Below are 19,277 nucleotides of genomic sequence, written 5' to 3'. Positions count from 1 at the left end.
GATGCACAATCATTAAAAATATTGACTAATACACAACAACATAAAGTTTATTAGCATGGGTTAATGTTATTTAGTGGCTTTATTTGTCTGGGTGTTCAGGGGGATTAAAATGGGTGGGTGGGGGCGCCCACGTCTGTGCCCTGGCGTCCATTGTTTATTAATCAGTCCCTGTCCTAAACCATAATATACTCTCAAAATGCATGTCCCTGTTAAGCAGGTCCTTTGATTTGCACAGAGAAGCGGAAATAACTGGGTGACACTCGCGTTTGGCGCACGTTTTAAGACTCCGCAGGACTTGAGAGGCAGTAATGAATGGACACAGAGGCGAGTGCAGCCGAATGAATCCGAAAATCCTGCTGACCGACCTGTATGTGTTTTCACCACGGAGGCAGAAAGAAGCGTGACTGTGAGGGGAGAGACGTAACTCCCTGCCTTCTGTGGGGACTGTGGACCGACTTCTGTTCAAAAATTAACTTGCAAGAGGACTCATTTACTAGCAAGAGAAACACTGTATTTTTCTCTCGCCTTCTCGTGTGTTGGAAGCCACATTGAACACTTGAGCGGGGCTGACCTTAACCCGTTAGCAGCACGGGTGCTGCCACGAAAAGAGCCAGTTTCTACGACCCCGGTCGGCTGACCGGGATAGGATCTCGTGTTTTTCTGGAGGTGGACTCGTATCTTTCCTCCCCCCGCGTTCGTCTTATACTCTCCGGGCTGGTTGTAACTCCGCTGTTTTGTGGCTGTTAATTACATGAAGTGGATTGTTGTGCTTGCTTCCAGCTGAAGACGGGACTGTGGTTCAGGAAGAGAGAAATGCCAACGGCGGTGACAAAGAGGAGATTCAGTAAGTGCACCGTTATCTTTCTGAATGTCCCCCATTGAACTTGAGACGCAGCTTGTCGCGCTGCTGATAAGTTACCTAACTTGCAGGAATTTCTCTGACAGCATTCATAAATATGTTTGTTTAGCCTGTTTTGAATTCTTTGAAAAAGGCTTTTTAAATGTGTAACGTTCAGTTCCGTCTAAACAAGAAAAAAATCGGGCTTCGACTCACGTCAGGCAGCCACGCATGCAGTTTATTGTTGTTTTATTTATTTCCAACTCGCAATGTACAGCCAACAGCAACTTTTGTGTCATTTCAGACTTAAAGCTGATAATTATTTGTCTGCTGAAAAAAAGAAATGTTCTGCCATCTTTTTAAATTAGGGTAGACTACGTGCGGGAATTAACGTGAAGGACACGAAGCAGAATATTGAAGAAAAAAAAATCACTTAATTCACAAGTGATTTTTAATGCACGATTTTGCACTTCACAGTGAAACAGCCTGACGTTGCGGTGGTCTTTCTATGGATGAAATCTTTAATCATGCAGAAAAATCTGTCGAGAATCAATAATGAAAGAAGAGAGAAAAAAGAACACGAAGCAATGGTGATCTGTAGGGGTTCGAGCCTGTCGTCACCCTTGCAAAATTTATTGCAAGGCAATGATTTGCTCCCATTTTTTGACCCATCATATTATTAATGATTTGCCACAGGATTTCTGGCTCTCCCAAGACATGACATTTCCATGTCATGTGTGCGCGTGCACGAGTGCATCAGCGAGCGCGCCCCAACCCCTAAAATCTTTGCTGTCTCTTTATCATCTTCAGACACTGGTGTTAGGAGTTTTTTGGTGTGCCCATCAAGTGTATGTGTTTTTCAAATGATTAAAAAAAGTAATCACTATTACTGCAACAATTGCTGCAGTGGCAGGTTTGGTACCTTGAATATTTGCTCCCTGCATCTGTTGCAAAATATGAGCAAACATCCATTTTAGAATTGCATTTTAAATTTTATTTTGTGACATCATTTTTATCGTCTATAAGCAAAAGGCCTATTCAGGTCTGGAGTGGACTTAATCATGGGGAGGGAGGGGGTTTTATTAGGTGGATTATCCACCCCCCTTTTTTCTTTTTTTTTTATTTATATTTTTCAAAGAAAGGATCGGAAGCAATTTTGGAAAGTGAGTGGCATACTGAAATAGCCTCATTGCCATCCTTTATCAATGCATGAATCCGGTTAAAGCTGTCACAGACACAATGAAGAGACCAAAGCATAAGCCAAAGTGTAACAGGATGATACAGAGTGGGTTAGTTTCTTGGAATTGCATCAGAGGCTCTCTGCAACAGAACCCAAGGCCTTAATGCATGTTTGGGTTTTTAACCTTCAGCTCCTGCCAAGTGGGGAAAAAAAAAGAGACAGTAACAAGCTGTATGTTAATTCTGGATTTGGGATAATTTTATATTAAGTTCCAAATAAGTTGGCGTCTACACATTGTCAGCATTTTTTATGGTATTTTGGTAAGATAATGTAGTATACTTTGATTAATGGAGTCTGTCTGTAAATAGTTTAATCAAGCAGGTTTCTGCCTGGTACTGTTTGGCTCTACAATTCAGACTGACATTTTGTTATCTTATTTAATGATAAATTATCATTTGAATTATGTGATGACAGGCTTAGTACTGTAGGTACCATGCTGCCGAAACATTAAGGTTTTCTTCCATCATGTTGAATAGATAAAGCTTGCAGGAAAGCTGCAAGCTTTCATCACTCTGTCTACTCTTGCTATTTTTCCTGCTTATTCTGTTCATCTGTGGGTTGTATAAGCTATTGCACAATGAAATTATAACTTTTTTTCCTTGCTGTAAGGTTAGCTATTATTTTATATCACCGAGTGTATTTGCTGAATTGTAACAAATTACACAAGATATCAGACTAACTTTACTCTCAAACCAAATTGAAGGCAAAAGACATGTGACTTACATGACCATGACTCCTGAAGGATTATAGAGTGGATAGCAAATCCTTGCTAGGATGATTTTTTTTGTGTGTGTGTTTCTTTCAAGAATGGTGTTTCTGTTGGGATTTTTGGTGCCAGAAAAAAGCAGAGGCCTCTAGCTGATGATGTCACCTGCCAGGCTGTACAGTTCATACTGGCAAATGCTGGATGAGAGAGAGGCAAATGAGGAAAAGGTGACTGTGTAGCCACCTTAGCTGTAATGCTTTTAACGAGTGGTTTGACTTAATGCTGAATAAAATATATCAAAGTACACTGAATGACAGTCTTTTTTTATTTATGTTTCTACCATTTATTAGGTGTCTGCAGAGAAGAATTAACATTTTGGTTATTTCTCAACATCTTAAAATTGAAAGCATGTACTCATTTCCATATTTGGAGACTGAAATACTAAATAAATGTTGTTAATAGCTTAGAGTCCATGAAAATGGGGCCATTTAGTAGGTATATTAGATTTGCCCACATTAACTAAATTTAGTTCTAAAGAATGATGTCCAGTTTCTCATGAAGATAACAACGTTACATGAAAATTGGTTTAGAATTAAGCAAGTTGCAGTTGATTTTGAAGGCCAGATGCATGGTGGTAATGTACATCGGTGACCAAACTTTATATATATATATATAGATATATCTATATATATATATATATATATATATATATATATATATATATATATATATATATATATATATATATATATATATATATATCTACCTACCTACCTACGGTAGTGGACAATCACTTTGTTTGACAGCTGGTTTTTATCCCAATAAAGTGTTGAAAAAATATCTTCTGTATTTTCAGTAAGGAAGGAATTGTATGGGTGGTGTGCGATCTGACCAACACATCAGATGATAGTCTTTTGATAGAATCACTATCCTTGATTCAAATTATTACTCTCCCTAAAGACTAAAGTAGGATTCATGCAATCACATGAACAGAAGTGGTAATTTGTATTTCTGCCGCTGCTTTTTGCATCTTTTTGGAAGCTGAGCTTCTTGCAGATGTTTTTTTTTTTTTTTTTGCTGATGTTTTGCAGATGTTTTTTGCTGATTGAGCTGTTTTCTGTCTACAGAGCTGTCAGATTGTTTTTATGGCAGGCTTTGATGACTTCTTTTAGACCAAAGTGGTTCCATTGCTGGTGCTAAAACCCCTTGGTATTAACATCAGCTTTTAAGAACTTGGTTGGTTCTGTTATTAATAGTACTTTTGACAGTATTCTCAAATTTTATGCAAAAAGAGTCCAAGGACACAGTTTATTCTCATAGATCAGAGGGTTTTTGTGTTTTCTCTGATGTCTTAATATCACCAGTGCAGTCATTAGAAACAACAGACAAATCTTGCACATGTTCTTTGCAATGCTGACTTTTGTGTCTTAACACAGACATATATGAACAGTGCTGCAGACATGGTTTATATACGCGGTTTCAAGGGTGATCTATAAAAGCCAGTGGGTGTTAGGAAAATACAATATCTGTAAACGTAGAAGTGGACATGGTTTATAAATACAGCTGAAAACAGTGACTGAATGCTGTCCAATGTGGTGCATTAGGTAGATATGAATACAAGTTGGACTTTTAAAAGTGGTGGTCACAACATTTTACTTAATCTATTTTCTGTTAGCCCATCCTGAAACAAGCTGTTTATCTCTATGGCCCAACAAAGACTTGGTGTTAGTGTAAGACCAATTCTTCTCGCAAAACAGAAAGAATTCGTCCTAAGTTAGGCTCTGGCTCCAAACCCGCAGTAGAACCACTTTGGTGGAAAAACCCTAAATATCATTTAGCCTCTCCAGTGGTTGTCTTGTTCCACAAGTGGTCTTAGGCTCCACTGCAGCTAGCGATGGTAGTCAGCAGCAATCTCACCGCTGGCAGGTTCTATGGCATTCTTGTCCATGGAAGTTTGGCATAGCAGCATATGAATGAGTTTTATACCTGCTATTGGATCTGGTTGGAGTGGGCTTTCAGCTTCCTACAGGCCTCGCAAAGAGCAGAACAAGGAGCACTGTCTTCAACTACAGTCCATAGTGGTGGATGTAAAGTTTGCCTTGATGACAAGAGACTCTGAAGAAATAACATCCAGAACTGCCACAGAAACACAGTCAGACTCAAGATGGCTTTAATCGATTGGCAGAGACTGACTTTTCAAATGTAACATATAAAAGGCAAGAAATGACATAATCAGAAAAGTAAATTAAATATCAATTAAAAGTGAAATTTACCACACTGCAAGATATTTAACCCACAATTACAAATTCCGTTACTGTAAGCAAACCATATTGAACAATAACTGCTGTTTGCAGTGTTTGTTGAGCCTGGTTACATCCTGGCTTGTATGAACACTTATATGGTCTTGTGTTTGGTATTTCCTTTGCAGGCCTGGTCTGAGGCTAGAAGCCAGAGCATCTGTGTCAGCTTCCTCATATGCCGGTAGTCCCTGGCAGGGTCCGTGTTGATTGGCACTGTTAAAGAACTCCAGCTCGTCTGTGGCCACACGCTGAAAAACCACTCGGCGCAAACCTCTCCCAGCTGACGTTTCGCATGCTTTCCATATGGGTAAAATCTTTTAAAATATCAGGGCTTTGGAGTTTTAATGAGAGGTTTTACCCATAGTGTGTTGGTCTGTGGTGGGTGGGTTCAGCGTTTGTCGTGTTTATAGGAGTTTATAACTGCCCCGAGATGCCTCACTGGACTGCTGGGAGGGCGTTGGTACAGAGAAACCAAATCTCCTTTTTAACCAAGAAAACTGGTTCAAACTGGTTGTGATGGCTCTCCTAGAATGGGTGTGGTAGATTAAGTCTATTTACTTAAGTTAACATTCAGAGCTGCTCTTGGTATCAAGGTTCAGACTCTAATACAAATGGAAGGTGCAGATTTGTTTTGCTCGTAGGATCAGGATGTTTTGCTTTTGCATCTGTAGGGATGCTGCAAGCAGCTGCTATTGTCCTGTTTTGCATCCCATCCTCTCATACAGCCAGGGTGCTCTTAGCAGCATGCATGGTGGATTTTTAACAATGCCTGTTCTTTAACGTCAGCAGCGTAGAGGCAAAGAGTGATTTACTACTCTGTCTGCAAGGGTAATGTAGGAGCAATTTGACTGCTGATTGAAACCAGGTCTCCCATTTCAGAGTCCACTGGTGACATTATAAACCATTTACACCAATGTTTTACAGGGCACCGCTGCATTTGGCAAAGTGAAAACAGACACATGGGCTAAAAATGGCCTGAGCTACCACTATAGCCCTATTTTTACCCATTTCTTGTGTGATTCTCTTTTTTTTTCCTAACTTCAAAGTGCATGAGTGCTGCTGACTGAAGTAGTGAATATGGATGACATTGAAAGGCCAAATGTTAGGTTAATCAGTTCTGTCTGTTTTTCATTTAGACAGAAGGACCTCCTAGATATAGAGGGTGTGTCTGGTTTTGATTATGCAGCCTTTTCTTCAAGTGGTAGCACACTTTTTTCCTGAAGCCATTTAATATATATCAGAACTGTATTCCGAGTTGTCCGTCCAGACCTTGAACCACTGATGCACTTGCTCTGTATCAGCATGTTACACAACAGCTAATGATTAAATGAATCAAGCAGCCTTAATTTAGCTTTTCACCTTCTAAAACATGACTCATTAAAAGTGCTCCTGGAGATCAAAAGGAAGCCATTTCTCTTAGAAATAAGTGCAAAGATTAACAAGTCAAGGATATTGGAGTTTGAAGGTTAAATGTTTAGGATTTCATTGTTCTCTGAATTTCTGTGTTAATGGCTAAAACTCAACAACAGGTGCAGCTGGCTCACTGATGGCGGCTTTAATGTGAGGAAACTACAGGATGTGTTGAGATGAGGTTGTTTTGTATTAAAAAAATAATTACTCAGATTTCAAAAGACTTTTCAATCTGAATAAGAAAAAAAATGTTTCTGTACTGCAACACATACGGTAAAGATGACGGGATCACTCTAGCTGGTATTATGGCTGGATGTTTATTTCATATTACCCAAGTTGAATAAAATTTCTGATGCAAATTTCAAAATTTAAAGATAAAGGTTGTGAGATTTCAAGTCTTTAGCTTATTACTTGCCAGTAGACTGAAAATATCTCTCTTTTTGGTGTCGAGATATTTTCTGATGTGAGAAATTGAACTTGCAGACAACTGTGGGAAATCTTACAATGCGCACTGAGCTGCCAATTGGTATGCACAACAAAGTTTACAGTGAAATGTAGAAACTGTTGCTATTCATCTGCCGTCCCTGTGATCTCAGTTGGTCCCAGATGGCGTTCCATTTTCACCACACAGCCCATCTAATTAAAACCTGTAACCACCAAACACATAAAAGTGGATTGTAATTGTTATAGAATTTATCTTTGTTTCCCACATCAGGGCACCTACATCAGTGTCTGCTGTTTGCTTTTCCCAAATTGATATTATTCTTATAGCATTACTGTAGGGAGTTACAGAGGCTTCAACATCAAAATATCAATAATGGTGTGTAAATATATGTTCAGTATTAAACAGGATTGCTAGTCCTAACTTTTGAAATCATGTATGTTTTTATCCAAACATGGTAATAACAGGTTTGATTGAAGTTGATGATGTAGGTACTGACTCTTGATAGCTCTACTGGTTGTGTGGGAAACAATTTTTCCATGAAGTGAATACAGCAGCTGTAGTACTTTCCACTTGGAAACTTTTGCTGTTTAACTGAAATAATCTGAGAGCTAATTAACTGAAAGTTTGATAACTAAAACATAACATCAATAAGAAGAAAAATCTGCTTCCATCTTTTTTATATTAAAATAATTGCATATTACATTTGGAGACCTTTTTTTCTTTTTTCTAAAGCAACTTATTGGGGAACACATGTGACTCAGCCATGTAAAGTCCGGGATCAAACCCACTACCAACTGGCTAGTGGACAACCTCTTTTATCAGCAGAGCCAAAGCTGCCCAAAACAACCCATTCGGACAACAAAAAAACAACATAAAAGCAATTTCCAGACACGATTTTGAGCATGTTTGTTGCTCACATGCTGGCAATATTAGTAAATTGTTGTGGCCCACAAGTTATATGAAAAGATTAATGAATGAAACTGATGGCGTGTGTGTAAACTGATGATATCATTTATTCTTGGGGTGCAATGTAACATCTCTTGCTGCATTTGTGTGTGATTGGTTGGATCCATGTAATGAATCGAACAATTGACCATGCAATTTTCTTGGTATCTGTGAAATAATGCTGCAATATGATTTTCAATCTTAGTTTGTGTCTCCTGGTTTGCCACCATACATACAGAGCTGCCTTTTTGTGTCATTTTCTGACAAAAAACATTTGAAATTGGACAGAGCTCCATTATTTTATATTGTGCTCTCAAATATCATATTTTTTTACACTGTTATAAAGTTGGATGTCACAGTAAATTGATAATGGAAGCATAAGAGTTCATTTTCAGTTGTTATTTTTGCAGAGATGAAAACATATGACATCATGATGCTGCTGTAATGCATCAAATCCACTTGTGCATTTCATTATTTATCAAGGGTCCAAGTAGCTTCATGTTCTCTACTGTTGTAGCTTGAGCATTATTATATCTTTTGTTTGAGATGCTAGTATAAATTTTGTGGATGCCTGGTCTACATTATGGCCCTGCAGACATGTTATCACATCTTGCGTGTTGGTAAATGTTCCAGCAGGTTGACAGAAACATGCAACATAGGTTTTAGCCTTCAGTGCCTCGGCTGTTCATCTGCCCAGTCAGCAGAAGTGCACAGATGACGCACTCTTTCATTTTTGACATACGCTGGATGGGGACAAATAGAGCTACGGTTCACCGGCTGGTGTCATTCGTTTCACCTGTCATTGTCTTCCTATTCTTTTCACGTTCTTATCTAATTAGAGCGCGCACAGATCCACATACCCACACAAACACACAGGTCGGTAGCCAAATTGATGCAGGACATAACATGAAGGTCAAACAGTCTGCCGTCTTATCTGGCTGGATAAAATGTCACATACATAGATTAAACATCGACTGCAGTTAACACTGAGTCATTTCGTCACCCCGAGCATGGGCTGGATTTTCAGTTTTCATAAATAGGAGTTTATATTAGCCTCACACGGTAATACTGTCCTGAGAAGACAGAAAAAAGTCTTTCTAAACTGTTTACAATGAACATGCTTTGACACAGTTGCACGAGTGTTGATTGGAAACATTTGGCAGGCATAATGCAATTTTCTGTTGATGTTAAGAATCATGAATTTGCAGGTTTAGCCTTGCATGCTTATTTTTTGCTGAGAGGCGGACAGCACACTGTAGCTTTTCGCTGTGTGTTTTCTCTAAAAGCTCCTTTGCTCAAGGGAGTTTCTGCCTCAGCCATTACTACTTTGAGTGAGAATACAGTTACACAAGCACACACAGATTTTATGTGCATTTCCAAGGTGCAAAAATCATGCTGACTGTTTTGGAAATCAAGCATCATGACATTTTGTCAGGACACTCACCAAGCAGTCTTTTTCTCCCCATATGGAAGTGGAAGAAATAGTTATTGACAATTGAATATATATGTTAAGATTTTTAATAAGCACGTGGCATTTGTTTTAAGATATATATTTTATGCATGCAAAAACAAAAAACTCAGTAAATCACCATATATTGATTGTGGCCCTTATTGCCACTTGCTGGTGGGACTAAAGCACAGCATTACATGGCAGAAAAGTGCATGCCCTGCACTCCGTCTGCCCCGCTGATATGGCAGATGGATGGGATTTTAGGGAGTGAGGGCGGAGCTCTTTGGCAGTGAGGGACAGAGATGACAGCTCTTCATCTGTAGAGGGCTAGCGAAGGCCTCGGCTCTGAGCACCTACTGTGTCCACTTGACAGAGCCTTGATGCCATCAGAGACCATTAGCGATGACAGCATGTCACTGTGTCACATGGAAGCTAATCGTGAAGCAGTGGATACATAAGAGCAGTAAATAAAGATGGCAGACTTGGAGAAAAACAAAAGTACTTTCCTTAATTCCAGGCCAAAAATCTTTCTGTCTTGTCTAAATCATTATTTACATTCAAGCCTCATCTGCTATATTTCAGTAGCTTCAATTAAAGACACGTCACATAAATGTTAAAACAGTGAAAACAATGATCTAGGTAAGAGAAGAAAAATGCAATTAAGTGCAAATGATTTGCTGTCAAATCCTGCCATGACTTTTGGCCTTTGCTTGCAGCATAGTGTCTAGAAAGCCTCCACAGCCAGTGTTGTGACACAAGTGAAGACAAGTGACTCTAATAAAACCATGTAATGCAATAATTCAGTGACTGAGTTACTGACTGAGCAAAGCTTTAAAAAGACTGCTCTCACAGCTAAGCTTTAATTGCACAAAAACTTTAAATACTAAAATGTGAGCCTACTTACTGTAAATAATTTAACCCCCGGGGCTCCAGCTTGTGCCCCTGATATGCTAAAATGTGTGAAGAAAATTTTGTATGGTCAGACCATAAAGATCGGCAATATACGTTTTCTGGGGTGTGTGTAATTATACCAGTAATGGAGATGTAACGTGTGACATCTAAGATAGAAAAAGATGCTTGCAAACTAATAATTCTATTTGGATTCTATTTAAGGAAAATAACACAATGACAGTTAAATAGTGTGTCCAGGGATGCATTTGGCAAGAGATTAGCTTGCTAATGTTCCAGTCATCATTACAAGTAATTGGGAATTTAGGCCAATAATATTTGTGGTGGATAAACATGAACCTTTTTTAGATTCTTTAAATAATCGCTTGCTATACAAATCCACCCTCTCTGGTAATATTAGAATTTAACACCTTCTATTTAAGTGGTGGAAATTGCCAACAGATAAAACTGCAATGCATAGTTTTGCTTCCCTTTCACTGCAATGAAGTCACAGAAAATGTGGAGGCATCAGGGCTTGTGAGCTGGCTTTTAATGTAATGTCTTTGGACTGACCAACATGATAAGTTGCTTCCTGTGCCCTGTTTATATATATAAATATGGGCTATGATCATATAAATGACCCAGTAGGTAGTTGCACATTACAAACATTAATCAGACTCACATTAAGTACATTTCAAGGTTACACGCTGCAGCGCAAGGATGAAATCATGTCAAATTTCCTAACTCTAGTGAGAAAGTAATAGAATAACACAGCATGAGGCTACAGAATAGCTTAGGTGGTGAAGGGAGGGGAACTCATTTCAGTCTGCCTGTATAAATGGTATTTATTGTATATTTAATGTCTCATGACATGGGATAAGAGGCTGTTTTCCATTTCAGCAAGGTCTAAAGGTTATTTTCTACAGCAGCACATTCAATCTATTTAGTTGTTTTTATAGTTCGATAGAATTTCACTAAAAGCAGACATTTATACATTGCAATGTCATACAAAGTGTATATGACATCACACAATACACAGACATAAATATAAAACACACATTAAAATAAATTAGCCATAATAGGACAGAGAATCCTTAGGGATGAAATCGGCTCATTGATGACTCAGAGATGCTAGGAGGGAGAGACAAACAGCTTAGAAAAATCCTCTGGAGAAATTTATGCATAAATCCTGCCATGCCAAAATAAGTAAATAAATAAATGGCTGTCCTGGACACCAGAAAGTCACCGATTTGGTCTTTTCTTTCATTGAGGTACTGATGTGTCTAATATTTAACAGGTCTATATCTATCTCTCTCTCTGTGTGTGTGTGTGTGTGTGTGTGTGTGTGTGTGTGTGTGTGTGTGTGTGCGCGCGCTCTTCTTCTCTTAAAGGCTTCTTCTCACTGTCATAGAAAAAGGATAAAGTCAGAGCCAGTCAACAGCAGAGAAAGAATGAGCATTTCCCTCTGATGGGCTCTACTCAGGAGATTCTTCTAGACTTCTGTGTCTTTTTTTAAAACTGCAAGCCACAGGCTACTGTCCGAGAACAACATGACGTAGCATCTAAGGAAACAAAAACTAGCTGATGATAAAACAGATAAACATGCCAAATTTAGATGGAGATGTATTGATAATTGTTTCGTTAAGGAAAATGCCCCACTGCAGTATATTGTCACCTGAGAATCAAAGCTAGCATCAGACCACCATTACATTCATTTATATCCAAAGTGACTTAGAATGGTTCGGCAGTAGCATTAAGGGTCTTGCCTAAGGACCCAACCCAAATATTCATACCCTGGGGGAATCGAACTCTGGTCTTCTGCATGGGAGACATATGCTCTGCCAACTGAACTACCCAACCACCAGAGGCAACTGAAAACAAAAAGTTCAAAATATATAATGTTTAACTTCAATGCCATGCACTACAACTGCTGCATATAATGGGGCAAAACATTGTCTTTGTTGTTGATCCATCAGTATTCAGAATAAACTGTTAAAAAAATAAAACATTGTAAAGAAACAGGGCTTGTTATAACAGTCATCTGACCAACAAAATGCCCCTTGTATCTGCAGCATGTCAGCATCAGGCAAACAAAAGTGGAGCACTATGAAGCTAAAGAGGTTTATACAGTTCATCCCTGTTGATATTGCCAAAGATGAGAGGCTTTTAAAGCAGGTTCATTGTAAACTCAACCAATAGCAATTACATATACCTGCACCTTAATTCCAGCTTACAATCAGTTACATTATCTACCACTGAATATGGTGAGATAAAATGGTGATCATTAAATATTAAGTGTGTTATATGTGTTGACATGTAACAATATGAATTTAGAATTTCTACTCTTGGTGGTTCAAAATGGCACAAAGACAATGATGAGCACCCACTGGGCTTTTGGTGATAGATTAATAAAGATGCTTATTTCCATCTAATTCAGCACTGGTACAAACATAGATAAATATATCACATTGCATTAATGCATTTCTTCCTTTAAACCTGATTTTGAGGTAAAATTGACTTGTGATTCCTTATATGTAATTTCGATAACCATTGCAACTATTGAAGTTGAATTTATGACTTTCTCCCTAATTAATTTTTATTGAGACCAACTTTTGCTACAAAAGTTTCATTTTTAGTCTGGCAATTTGGTTAAAGTGAACATGGTCGGCATGTTCATGACATGAATAATTTATCCAGTCATAATGGCCACCATGTACATATATTATTATTATATGCAGTACACAAAATATTGTGCAGGTAAAATAGAGCACCAAATTGCAGTGACTCAATCAACCAGCAGGAGCTCATGGCAGCCAGCGCTGTAATGAGGAATGAGGAAGGTAGTTTATTAAATGAAGTCCTGACATTAGTTTGCCTGTCTCCAGTTTGCTCAAAAATATACCGACAGCCCAACTGTGCTTGTGTAAGTGACTTGGTTTAAATTAGTAAACTGATCATGCCATCTTTCCTGGTGTGGGAGAGAAGTGTGTCCCATTAGTGGTAGTCAAACTTATTTTGCCAGCCATGAAGTGTGCAAGCTCAGGTTGCAGGTTGACTGAAAGATGTGTTGACAGGGAGGAGTGCTCAGATAAAAGCTAAGCTAACCCAGATTCGACCTAAGAAAAAGAGGGAGCAGATGCGTCATCACCTTCCCCATCTAGCTAAATGCATGCTCTGTTTACCTACCTCGCCATCTATTAGTGCTGTTAACCCACTAAATCCCATAATGCATGCACGAGGTGAGGGGGAGGAAATCTGATTTCCGCTTGGGTGATTGATTGCTTGGAGCAGTGAGACACCACAAAGTTCTTATATTGTACACAAAACAGACATGCAATTTTTATATTATGACAAAAAGATGAAGACATATCTCTGTCCCAAGAGGACAGAGATATGTCTATGTATGGTCAGCTATTTTGATCTTCCACATTTATATTCCGTCACTGAGATGACTACCAACACCCAGGGGATGACCTCTCAAAATATCTCGACAAGATTCGGTGGCACTAACACACAAATGTAAACCATTTACATGTTTCATTTAGCAAGCTGAGGCTGAGTCCTTTCTTACCTACATGATTGATACCTATCCTTTGGATCTGTGGGTATATTCTTCTCCTCTCAGAGACTAGCAGTAGTTATTGTAAAGGTTGCACTGTCACCGCCATCCCTTGTTATTGTCTGCTTTGAGTCATTATGTTTCTTAACTTGATTTTTGTATCTTTCGGCCATAGTTCAAATATTTTTCTCCACCGCCATCCTTTGTTTTTGCCTACCAGGGAGAGTCAAGAGGACCCTATGGACACAGCACGGTGAGATCCATGCTGCAGCTCCTCTAAAAGGGCAATGATTCATGAGGCTAGCTCTCCTGTCCCTGGGGCTGGGAGGAATAGCTGGCATTATCTTCTGCAAATGGGTCTGAAAATGCTCTTGGCCAGGTTGACCAGGCCTGATTTATAGCTCAAGATGCACTGAATAGTTAGGCTCTCTTTTCGAGCATATAGGTATGAGACCCCAACAACACAGCGTGCCTGAACATGCACACAAACTCACAAGCATCCACCCGACATCACTGTTTGTAGTCTGCAGTTGTGCAGTTTATGTTCACTCTGCCTGTGTAGTTAGCAGAGAAAAGGAAGGAAAAGTAAATGTATGACACCAACATTGTAGAGTAGAAGAAGTAGCCTTAGTTCTTAATATGTCAGCAGAAAGATAAGCAGTTTTTCACCTTTTATCTTTCTTTGTCTAGGCTTAAATATAGATATGAACCTTATCCTTGCCTTGAATAGGGACCACTGTCAAAGAAATAGAAATGGCTTCCCAGAAATGGTTCCTTTTAATCTGAAATTGTGAAGAAAAGAAAGCACTCTCTGTAGTCTCTGTAAACAAGTGTAAAATAATGTGGCTAAATTCTCACGGACTTTTCAGTCTTAAAAGCCTGCTGATTGCCTTAGCGTGTTTTCCACACTAATGAGCTTTATATCCATGCATTGACTCCCAGCAGCTTAGACTTTCTCTCAGCCAGGTAATATTGGCCACGTTAGTTGAGATAATTAATTGACAGAGTAAACAAAATATTTGGAAAAAGCTGGATCTTTTCAAATAGCACAGATTAATTTAAAGCCTACAATTGTCACAAAGCAATTAATGAGGCGAACACTGTCCCTGAGCCTTTCAGAGGGACTAAGCATTTTCTAGTTCTTTTTAAGTTAAGCAAACTCCAGTTAGATTCACACACACTGGTCCTTCTGCATTATACAAAGATGACTTTATCCTTGGCATGAGTTTTATTAAGTCAACAAAGGTTACACATGAACAGAGGCATTGTAAGCGATAGTTATGACGGCAACAGCGTTATGTTTTCACATCAAGCAAGTTCTTTCCTGCGACTGTTTTGCCTTTCTCATCGGAATTATTGTGCCTGATAAAACAAGTGGAAAAGAAAGTCAAATCGCAAACGAGGGCTGCACAAACTGGATTTGACTTACTTTGTGAAGCGTCTAAAATGCAACCTGACAGAGAATGTTATAGCAAACATCACCTGCTTCCAGTGTTGGAGTCCTCCCTATTAAAGAATTCCTACTTCTATCTAACCATTGTTATGTAAGATCTACATGAAGACAGTGGGGCGCACATGTCTAGTCTCTGTGGAGCTTCTGAAACTCTGCAGAGGATCAGCAGCAGTTACTTTGGGTTCTAATGAGTGACATTTAATGACTGTATGTTTTAAAGGTCTCCACATGACGTCTGTCCAAGCTGTCATCCATCTTTTAAACCTCCTGCTCTCCTTTCCTCACATCAGAATACTGCTTTTTCCAAGCTGGTTGTTAATGTTTCTAAATGGTGTACTTACAAGTGGATTATTTAAAAGGCCCTGTGTCAGACAGATCCTTATCTGGCAGCTTGACTCGGACTCACTCAGCTTCCTGTCCCTGCATGTTGATTAGCTTTTTTTCTTCTCTTTCTTTACTTTGCTGTGCAGTGTTCTGCACTAACTCACCTCATGTGATTTGGATCTAGTTGGAAAATGAGGGAATAGTTTTTCCTTTTTTTTTTTTTTTTTTTTTTTAATTAAATGGATACACACAGCAAAGAGTAGCTGTATTGATAGAAAATATGGTAAGCTTCACAATGCTGTTGCAGTTTGAGGGGTCCTTAATCCTGGCTGTTGGACATACAGACCGTTATTTAGGGCTTATAATGCAGCCTGAAGTTAAAAGGCAAATCTCAATCAATGGCCTCCAAGTAGCAAAATAATTTCTGTTTTGTGATGTTAATATTAAATTTTCTGGCTGACTTTTTTTCCTTTTCAGTCAGGCAAGATTGTTGACCGCTTTTTGTCCTTTTGCTGCTCTTACCATTGATTGGAAAAACAATGTTTACAACTTCACCTTTGAGTGTGGCCCACTGGAGTTAAGGCAGGGTGCATTTATTCATCGATATGTGGTCATCACAATTTACCTAAAACATTATGTAACTCAAGTATCAACCCCTTTGCTACATTTAGTCTTTTTTAAAAAGTACATTTCATTGGCCAAAGTAGATTCATAATGGTATTTTCATTGCTCTTTATCTATAAAACACTTTATAGACTAAGGAAAGAGCCGAGAGTTGTCCAGCCACTCAAAGCCTACCTGTATGAGATGGGATTTGAAGTAAAAAGCAGTACACCCACAGAGTGTTTGACCCAGAGATAATGAAGAAAACTCTTTTAAGTTTTTGTTCCTTTCTTTTTAGAGACTGAGAAAAGACCATCCATCTTTGATTTAATGAAGCCTATTGCAATTTCGTCAGCTTTTGCAGCTCATTTCTTGCAATCTGGTCGTGTCTTTTGACATTGTTTAGTGGCTGGTATGACACTATGCAAACTATCCTCTGTTCTACGCTATTAACGCTGATAAGAAATTAGGCTCAGGCAAGTGTTCTTATTTTCTTATTGCATGTCCTATCTGTGCTTTTATACCTGTACAATGCTGAGGTACTTTGATCTGTTTTGAAAGTAATGTTCAGGCATACTTTATCTGCCAAGGAACCACAACTAAATAAACAGATATCAAAGAAAAGTCCAGGTTTCAGGGAAATAAACAAAACGATTTTACCTAAAATTTAATTGGAGCTCTAATTGATTCCCTCCGAGGCATCCTACGCTGTTTGATCTGATAGACTTGAAAATATGGTTTGAAATTAAATAATCACACTCAAAGTTAGTTGGTGGTTGTCATAAGTTGGGACTCACACATTCAGACTTGTAGCAGAACAACTAACCTTAACCCAATACCCTGAACCCTGACCCAGTACCTAAAACAAAACTGAATCATTGTCATGGAGAATATTGAAATATTTCTTGATAAGTCAGCAAAAAAAAGGCCTCGTGTGGGTTTGGAAGGTTTGATGGGGGATTATATAAGGCTGTGCTTGACTTTGAACCTTTTATTTTGATCTTTAGACTCCTTTGATGTTGAATTGAATCCATTGTATCATATTAAATCACATGCAGCTCGTACAGTTCACAGAGGAATTAAAGTGGCTGTAACCTAACTTGAGAAGAGCATTGGAAATATCTTTGACAACTGGATAAATATTAAAAATAGTAATGCTGTCTTTACCTTTTAATTTGGATGGCTTCATTTATTAAAGATAAAACTTTAATGGAACTTTTCATTCTTGTTTTGTTATTTAAAGTAAAGCGTAACTATCGTTGTTTTGTGTTTGGACACCTTTCTTGATAACTAGCATACAGGAAATGTTTAACAGCAAAGAATAACAAAGCATTTTCTCCCACAAAACAATGACTGTATGAACCACTGACTGACACTCATCACCAGACACTGTAACTGCAGACTTCCTGGCTGTTTTCATTGTTCTTTGGGGAATATGAGCAATGTTACACTTGAAAACAATAGCATATTATTGATTGGCAGAGGGCAGGAGTGTAAGGAAAGGCAGACAACAACACTGGATGGTTTGTGCTGATATCAATTCAATAAAAACAGATGTGTTGGCTCTTTGTTTGAGCAGCTTTGGATCAGGTGATACAGCATGCTATCTGCTAGAAAATGGCATTGGGATTGGGTTTCAGGGGTCTTGCAGCACCTGACACAAAACTGGTGTGAGCAAGTGGTGAAAATCTGCAGGTCCTGGGTTCAGTACATAGGCAGATGGTCTCCCATTTTGACATGTTGATTAAATGTAAGTGGGTGAGAAAAAAAATCCAAGGAACTATTGTGTTAATAGTAATAGGGTGAGGAGTAAGCAGTGGGAACAGGTTCAATCTGGACTCTGCTATCCAATCTTGGTTGTTGGGTTAAGTTATGCTAAAAATCATTGATGATAAGCCCAGATGCTGGCTCAGGACAATCATCTGAACAAGCAACATAAGGTTAAGACGCTTGTATCTGTCCACAAGTGACTAAATTACCCAAAGAAAATTTAAGTCATAAATCTCAGAGGTTGTTGGCACAGAAAGTTTCCATACATTGAAGTTAAATGTATTACAGTAGCCAATATTTCCAAAACCCCAATCTGGGGTCCTCCAAAATGCCAACGAGCAGAGGATGATTTATAAGATAAGCAAAAATAATTTGTGGTTGTCTGCATATTCATTGCTGACTTGTCCCATTATTCAAAGGCTCATTTACATTTTAAGCAGCATATCATGGTCAAGGACTGTGTGTACTTCCTCCTGCAAACCTCTGGAGCATTGCAATGAGTTTATCTTTGAGGGAAGAGATGTGCCTATTGATTAGAAACAGCTTGACCTGTGTTGGTAGCAGATGAGCTGTCCCTCAGTTCTCAATCTGCAAAGAATCATGCCATTGATTGACCTTGATCAAGCTAAATTAGAAGAACAAAACTGCTAACATTAATTTTGTAATCATTCCTTAATATGCATCCCTATCTTAATTGGGTTTGTCAGATCAATGGGTTTATTTTTACTGCAGAGCTCTAAGAAAAGGCAAGCCTTTCAACTTCTTGCTTTGCTAATTATCTCCCTCCCTTGGGCTTTCATCTGCAGGAATTTCCATCACAGATGTGTGTAAGTGCAAGTAAATGTTTGTCAATAATATTCCAGTCCACCTCAGCAGATAAATATACAAGATGTCTTTATTTGGATGTGTGACAACCTAAATATCAGCAGCAATTTTGGCTGCAATGATTTGTGATATATTTTAATTATTAGCTTTTAGGATTAGATACCATCATATGCCAGTCAAAAACAAGTGCCAAGGTTTAATCTGTACTGACTTTTTGAGTTACACAATGTTAGAAAAACATGCCAGAAGATGTTTATTTGCTTTAATGTAAGAAAAAAATGGTCTTAGCCTTGTCTTTTCTTTTGATTGTTCCTCCTGTCATTGTTTTCCTTGACCTTGCTGGAAAATGTCAAGAGGTAAAGGAAAAATGTAACGATGCAGGTAAAGACGACCATAAAGCTAAACTTGAACCTTGAACCACACTGCAATAAGAGTTCAATAGCGCTTACAAGAAAAGAAAAACACCATAATAGTGAAATATATTGATGTCACAGGCTGCTTTCACTCGACTCCCCATCGTC

At 38.5% G+C, this 19,277-nt stretch overlaps 1 protein-coding gene across 4 annotated transcripts in view; it reads left to right on the top strand.

Moving 5' to 3' along the window:
- Positions 1-278: 278 nt before the first annotated feature.
- The window catches only part of LOC121643850 (receptor-type tyrosine-protein phosphatase F), a 181,148-nt gene continuing 162,149 nt past the window's right edge, over positions 279-19,277 (top strand). For 2 of the 4 annotated variants that reach the window (XM_041991424.1, XM_041991425.1), the window contains exon 1: positions 281-844. The gene's annotated coding sequence lies outside the window, so the exon portion shown is untranslated. Of the gene's footprint in view, positions 845-19,277 lie in introns of all 4 variants that reach the window. The other 2 variants (XM_041991410.1, XM_041991426.1) reach the window with 2 other exon arrangements.

The sequence above is a fragment of the Melanotaenia boesemani genome, chromosome 8 (assembly GCF_017639745.1).
Source record: "Melanotaenia boesemani isolate fMelBoe1 chromosome 8, fMelBoe1.pri, whole genome shotgun sequence".
Classification (NCBI taxonomy): Eukaryota; Metazoa; Chordata; class Actinopteri; order Atheriniformes; family Melanotaeniidae; genus Melanotaenia; species Melanotaenia boesemani.
This window is presented reverse-complemented; position numbering and strand designations above follow the sequence as displayed.